Here is a 7674-nt window from a genome sequence, read left to right as displayed (position 1 = left end):
TCCAGGCGGCGGTGGTGGCACACGACGACAACGAGCAGGTGCGGCTCGGTGATGAGTGGAAGGCGGAGAGGATAGGAGGACGGGGGGTCCGGTGGGTGGCACCGGTGAACGGCGACACGACGGGGACGAGCCGGGGCATCGGCATCGGGTGCCCCATTCCCGATCCAGATTCGGGGGGAGCAGAGGGGGAGTGGGATCGTGGGGGTGGGGAGTGAGGTGGGTCGTGGTTTAGGGTTTCCTCCCTGGTGGGGATATGGAGGGAGTGGGTCGGCCGGCTGGGCCAGTCGGCTGGGCCTTTGCCCAGTTGGGCTGGCTAGCTGGGCCACAGATGGCCCAGTGGGGGCGCCTCTTTTTATTTTTAGTTAGATTTGTCTTTTCCTTTTATTTATTTATTTATTTCACTTTTTGTTTTATTTCATTTTAATATATTTAGACATTTTCAAAAAGGGTGTTCGTTGCACTATGATCACCTAGGCATTTAACTGCACACTCCGAACATTTTAGTTTAATATTTTGAAAACTTTGTCGTTTGACATTAATTTGAATTTGAATTTGAAAAGGTTTCGAATCATTGCGAGGTTAGCAACAGTAAGAGTGGAGACGTGGCATCATTAATAGAGGTTACTGTAGCTTGATTATCCGGGCGTCACAATTCTCCTCCACTACAAGAAATCTCATCCCGAGATTTAAGAGGGGGACTAAGGGGAAAATTTTGGTTACGAAATTCTAACGGGTCTTCTCGTCTTTGGTTGCTCTTCTCGAAGAGGTCGATCCGTTACATTGACGTCTTTATTTCTGTGCTTTAGGTCATCATGGTGAAGTCATCCTTTTCTTCGGGAACTCCAACGTACTTACGAATAGGTAAGGGGCAGCTCGTCTACGACAGAATGCTTATGAGGGAGACAATCTGGGGTTAACCCATGAATGAGCATAAGAGTATCTCTCGAGTTGAACCAATAAAATATGTCGAGGGTAACGTACGAAGGTACAATAAGAGGTTCCAAGCGGATAGATAGTTGCTCGAAGTCTGAACCGGAGTGAGAAAGGGGTTCAGAGCAACGAGAGTAAGTATTGCGTCTGATACCAGAATAGAGCATTAGGAAGGTGGCCCGTGAATTAAATACGAAGCCAAGCGTGGGAAATAACCATTAGTAATAGGGCTGTACAGGAGAGTCAGGTTTTGATCCTGTGGAACTGTGGGTTATGGGCCCACCATGTGGTTAAAAGTACGAAGGGTGTTGACTCTTGCACGGTCATGGTAGCAAGACATGTCAGAGGGTAGCCTATCAGTTATGTTGACAACAATGTCGGTACCAAGGGCGAGGGACGAAGAGAACCATTTTCCTACTCGTTGAACGAGGCGGACCAATAGGCAAAGTTCTCGTCCATCGGTGGTTACCATAATGTCATCAACAATAGTAACAGGGTCTTGCTGACAGAAATGTACACCAAGGTGTTTACATAAGCAGAAGAATATTTCTGCTTGGATCATATAGATCACCAGAAGGTTTAAACAAATCAATGGAAAGGAAAAGTGATTATCAGGTTTAAACAGAACCATGGAAAGGAAAAGGTGTTTAAACACATATTTCAAGGATATATCTTCCCAAGGACAAGCAGAGCATGATATCCATGACAGGATATAACGTAGCAAACCCTTTAGGAAAGGGGAGAGAAATATCATGACATTACCCATGCAACGGTGTTTGGATAAATGAGCAAGAAACATTTAGCATTGGGCTTCAAATGTTCCTGTTGAAAATCGGAGTAGCATAGACATGCTTCGAGATGGCATTGACATGGTCAATGGGTGAAGATCAGACTTTGGAATCAAAAAGGATCCATCAGGAACAACTTATAGAATAAGTTTTACAATTTGCTCATGGAAGAATGACTAACCTTGCCAAAAAGGAAACTATAACAATAGGTCCTCCGGCCAGGGGTGCTAGGCATGACATCACCTTACCGGGTCACATAAAGACCATTGTTATAACTCTTGGAAATATGTTCCAACCATCATCTCGGACCGAGATTCAGATTTGATTGGTGTCATGATACCTCAGACTCAGGTTGTCCGAGAAGAAAAGGTGCAACACAAATCGACGAAATGACATAGCAAGATTCTCAGGAAATGAACTATGGGAGCGGGTTCCTGAAACAATAGTTCATCATTAAACCAAGAAGAGGATGAGGAGGTGACTGATGGACTCAGCGATAATTCATCGAGGTATCCAAAGGATGGATCTCCACAATTATGTGGATAAGGAGATAACATTTGTCATATCAAATGATATAAGGAAGTAAGCTCGAGGAAAACATACACAATTAAACACTGGTTGAAAGGTGCACCCGAAATATGGGTTGGGTTGCACGACCAATGTCAGAATGGTGATTCAATAATAAATAGTCTAAGAATGAACGACCGACCATTAACTTCGAAGCAATAGGGTTGCTAGAAGTGCAAAATCCAAACAACACCGCTCACCTGTTGGTACCCCGATTGGAATCAACATGAGGACCAAGAAAGAATGGTGATGGTGAGAAGTATCACTATACCAAGAATTCTTAAGAGGTGGAGTAATCCTCACGACATTCTTGACATAAGAGATGGTAACACTCCAAGGTAAAGAAGAATAAATGCTGGATAGCAAGGAACTCAAGGTATAACACGAAACACGAACAAGTTTGTGTTGGAGGGAAGGCAATAAAGTGGTCGATGATAACACAACTCATCGAGGGCAAGGATGGTATTTCCCATGAAGAATCCAATAGATATCTTGGAAGAGCATCAAAATGTTGATGATGATCATGACACATTTGTCAAGAGAATTCATGAAGATGTAATCAATCGGCGATGACATCAAGTCAAAGGAATGATGAAGTGAAAGGTTATTGGAACCACGAGTACGACACAAACTCGAAATCAAGCTTGCTGTTCAAGGTGAAATGATATGACAAGGAAAATCGACGCAAGCTTAGCTCATCGTCGAAAGTGGTGCTCCAAGAATAAGGACTAGGTAGCACCGTTAAAATCATCACGACAATCATATAGCCAAACAGGCTATGAGTGCCGTGATCGGGTACAAACTCGTACGCAAGGAAGATTACTAAAAGTTGTTGAACCGCAGTGCGGACTCGGTTCAGTTATCAGTGTCTTTGAGTGTTTAATAACTCGAAGCCCGTGCAAAATTGGAATCCGTGATAATGTAGTACTTGATGAAGAACTCGTAAGAAGTTATGCAGTTCCATGATAATCTCGAGATACCAGGGGGTGATACTCGATGACAGATCAAAGTAGAGGTTGGACTGGGGTATTGTTCTGCACAAGACAAGTGCTTAAATTTGCACGAGAAATGGTAAGTAAAGGAGAGCGTGGTCGGGACCACGATTGCAAAAAGGCATGATCCCAGATATAAGATGAACTAATACCAAGGGAATAATTAATGTAAGAGAAGCTTTAATGATAAGATCTAGATCATGTCCATGGGCATGAATACAAAGTTCAAGGTCGACTCCCACTTCTTCAATGCATAACCTTTCATTCACTGCTCTATTAAAGTGATTTGAGTGCGAAGACCTACTTGGTGAATTACCAGAGGAGTATGAACCTTAAAACAACTTTCGGGTTCACACCGATTAAGAAAGGCATAGGTTCAACCCATCGGGGCATCTTAGGAACATATACCACAAGCTTCGAGAGTAATTATCACCAGCTCGAAAGCAAAGCATGGTTGGCCAATTCAGAGTATAGGATTTACCAATGATATTATGTATCAGGAAAATAACTCACAAGGTGATTAAATATGAAGGACACTGTCGGATAACAATCCAACAAAGGACTTGATGGTCCACAAAGGATCTGATGTGAGTATCAGTACTGAACCAGAAGAGGAAAGAATGCAAATGCAACGGTTGTGGAATCATCTGAATAATTCGAAGCTCAAATGCAAAGGAATTATGATTCCAAATCGAAGGATCGGAAGCAAACACTCTGATTAAGAATGGATAAGCTGAATAGACTTAGGGGTACAACTGACGGCAATTGATTGGTCGAGAACCAGCTCATGTTCAAAAATGGCGTCTGAGCCGGAAGGATGGATTCTAATTGTGATTGACGATTGCGAACAACCGCATCATATTGAATCAACGGTCTCAAAATGATAGTGCAAAGGATGTCAATGAATAATGCTAGGCATTTGGGATTTAACCATAATGCAGGCAGACAAGAATTTCTAGAGCCATAGGCTGCAGAGGATTCTCGAAAGATCGGATAATATTTCAAAGATTTTTGTGAAACACCTGAACAACTAAGGATTAATTTGTAGGTGTATTCAGGCAACAAGGAACTGCAAGGCAGTAGGCACAAATGATAATCGAAACAACAACGAGTATTTCGGGGTATCTTGTAATAACAAGACCAACTAGGGATGAATGTAAGAATGACAATTGCATGTAGTTATCCACCAGGGTTGACGGTGGAAGGGGAATTGCCAACGCGGTGAACACAAGTTCTCGGGTTAATAGCGGAGAGTATCTTCAGGGTCTTCTGGTGCAGCAGGCGATCATCTGTAGTAAGGGCTCTCCAGGTGGATATGATCACGAGATCCTAGTGTTAGTGTTAGTAAAACCATTTTAACCCGAATAGAAGAGAGATCAGAGTCCCAGAGTATAGACGAGGAATAAAAGATCCTACTACCACCCAATGGCGACGTGGGCCTATAAGCCACACAGCCATGTTAGTAAAAAGTTTGCAATGACTAGTCTCGACTTCGGCCAAGGAGTGTGGAAGGGGGATTCCTACAGGCAGTCGGCTCTGATACCAACTTGTTACGCCCCCGATTCAATCGTACACTAATCATGCAAGCAAATGTGTACGATCAAGATCAGGGACTCATGGGAAGATATCACAACACATCTCTAAAAGTAAAATAAGTCATACAAGCATCATATTACAAGCCAGGGGCCTCGAGGGCTCGAATACAAGTGCTCGTACATAAACGAGTCAGCGGAAGGAACAATATCTGAGTACAGACATAAGTAAACAAGTTTCCATAATATGGCTAGCACAAACTAGGATACAGATCGAAAGAGGCGCAGGCCTCCTACCTGGGATCCTCCTAACTACTCCTGGTCGTCGTCAGCGGGCTGCACGTAGTAGTAGGCACCTCCAGAGTAGTAGTCATCATTGACGGTGGCGTCTGGATCCTGGGCTCCAACGTCTGGTTGCGGCATCCGAGAAGAAGAGGAAAACGGGGGGAAAAGAGGGAGCAAAGCAACCGTGAGTACTCATCCAAAGTACTCGCACGCAAGGAGCTACACTACATATGCATGGGTATATGTGTAAAGGGCCATATCGATGGACTGAACTGCAGAATGCCAGAATAAGAGGGGGATAGCTAATCCTGTCGAAGACTATGCTTCTGGCAGCCTCCGTCTTGCAGCATGTAGAAGAGAGTAGATTGAAGTCCTCCAAGTAGCATCGCATAGCATAATCCTACCCGGCGATCCTCCCCTCGTCGCCCTGTGGAAAAGCGATCACCGGGTTGTCTGTGGAACTTGTCTAGGTGTGTTTTATTAAGTATCTGGTTCTAGTTGTCATAAGGTCAAGGTACAACTCCAAGTCATCCTGTTACCGAAGATCACGGCTATTCGAATAGATTAACTTCCCTGCAGGGGTGCACCACATAACCCAACACGCTCGATCCCATTTGGCCAGACACACTTTCCTGGGTCATGCCCGGCCTTGGAAGATTAACACGTCGCAGCCCCACCTAGGCACAACAGAGAGATCAGCACGCCGGTCTAAATCCTATGCGCGCAGGGGTCTAGGCCCATCGCCCATTGCACACCTGCACGTTGCGTACGCGGCCGGTGAGCAGACCTAGCAACCTCCATTACAAAGGAAGTTGCGTTAACGCAGTCCAACCCGGCGCGCGCCGCTCAGTCGCTGACGTCACGAAGGCTTCGGCTGATACCATGACGCCGAGTGCCCATAACTGTTCCCGCGTAGTTGGTTAGTGTGTATAGGCCAGTAGCCAGACTCAGATCAAATACCAAGATCTCGGTAAGCATGTTAAGTATCCGCGAACGCCGAACAGGGCCAGGCCCACCTGTCTCCTAGGTGGTCTCAGCCTGCCCTGTCGCTCCACCATAAAGTAATAGTCGGGGGCCGTCGGGAACCCAGGCTCACCTCTACCGGGATGGAGCCACCTGTCCTTCCAGCCCCCACATCGGAATCACTTGCGGGTACTCAACAAGCTGACCCGACTTTAGTCACCATCTGTATAGTATGTATATATGTATAGTATATACCCGTGATCATCTCCCAAGTGATCACGGCCCAATAGTATAGCAAGGCAGACTGACAAGAATGTAGGGCCAATGATGATAAACTAGCATCCTATACTAAGCATTTAGGATTGCGGGTAAGGTATCAATGACTGTAGCAACAATGACAGGCTATGTAACAGAATAGGAGTATCCGAACAGTAACATGCTACACTACTCTAATGCAAGCAGTATAGAGAAAAATAGGCGATATCTGGTGATCAAGGGGGGGGGGCTTGCCTGGTTGCTCTGGCAAGAAGGACGAGTCACCAACACCGTAGTCGAACTAGGGGTCGCCGGCAGTCTCGGGGTCTATCGGAAAGAAGTAACGGAGAGGGAACACAATAAATAACAGAGAAATCAAAGCATCACAAAGCGTAACAAGACAATACGCGGTGTTCGGTGTGCCCTAACGCGGTAGTAGGTGATACCGGTGAAGGGGGGAAACATCCGGGAAAGTATCCCCGGTGTTTCGCGTTTTCGGACAGATAAACCGGAGGGGGAAAGTTGCGAGTTCGATAGGTTAGGGATGTGTGGCTGACAAATGGGCTATGTATCCGGATTTGTCTCGTCATTTTGAGCAACTTTCATGTTGAAAATAATTTAATCCGAGTTACGGATTAAAAGTTATGATTTTCTAAAGATTTTATGAATTTCTGGAATTTTAATTAATTATTTAAATTAATTCTAAAAATGGATTAATAACATCAGCATGAGGTTATGCTGGCGTCAGCAGTCAACATAGTTGACAGGTCAACCTGACATGTGGGTCCTGCATGCCATAGGCTAAGACTAACTAATCAGGTTTAGTTAGTCTAACTAAATGATTAGGTTAATCTAAACAAGATTAATTAAGTTAATTAATTAAGTAATTAACTCATTAATTAATTCAATTATTATTAATTTTATTTTATATATTATTTTTCTTATTTTTTGTAAACGTTCTGGGGCGGGGCCCCACATGCCTGTGGCCCCAAGGGGCCAATCGGGCGCCGATAGCGGGCGGGGGTGTCGGACGTGCCCGAGCGAGCGCACGCCCAGTACGGGTGCACCCGGTAGGGCACCGACGCAGGGGAGGTCAGTGGCCATGGCGAGGCCATTGCCGGAGCAGGGTCCGGCCAGTGGGCGGCGACGGGACTACAGAGGCGGGGCGGAGTGCAGTGGCCGGACGCGGCCACAGCGGGCGCGCGCGGGCTGGCGAGTAGGGCCGTGGGGAGCGGCGAGAGTGGCGGTGGTGAGCACGAGTGACCGCGGGGAGGAGCAACGGCCGGGGTCGGCGCGCGCGGCCACGGCGGTGCTCGCGTGGTCGCGGGCGAGGGAGAGAGAGGAGGGGCGCGTGCTCACATC

The sequence above is a fragment of the Triticum dicoccoides genome, chromosome 3B (genome assembly GCF_002162155.2).
Source record: "Triticum dicoccoides isolate Atlit2015 ecotype Zavitan chromosome 3B, WEW_v2.0, whole genome shotgun sequence".
Taxonomy (NCBI): Eukaryota; Viridiplantae; Streptophyta; class Magnoliopsida; order Poales; family Poaceae; genus Triticum; species Triticum dicoccoides.
The sequence above is the reverse complement of the archived record's forward strand: the minus strand, read 5'-3'. Positions refer to the sequence as shown.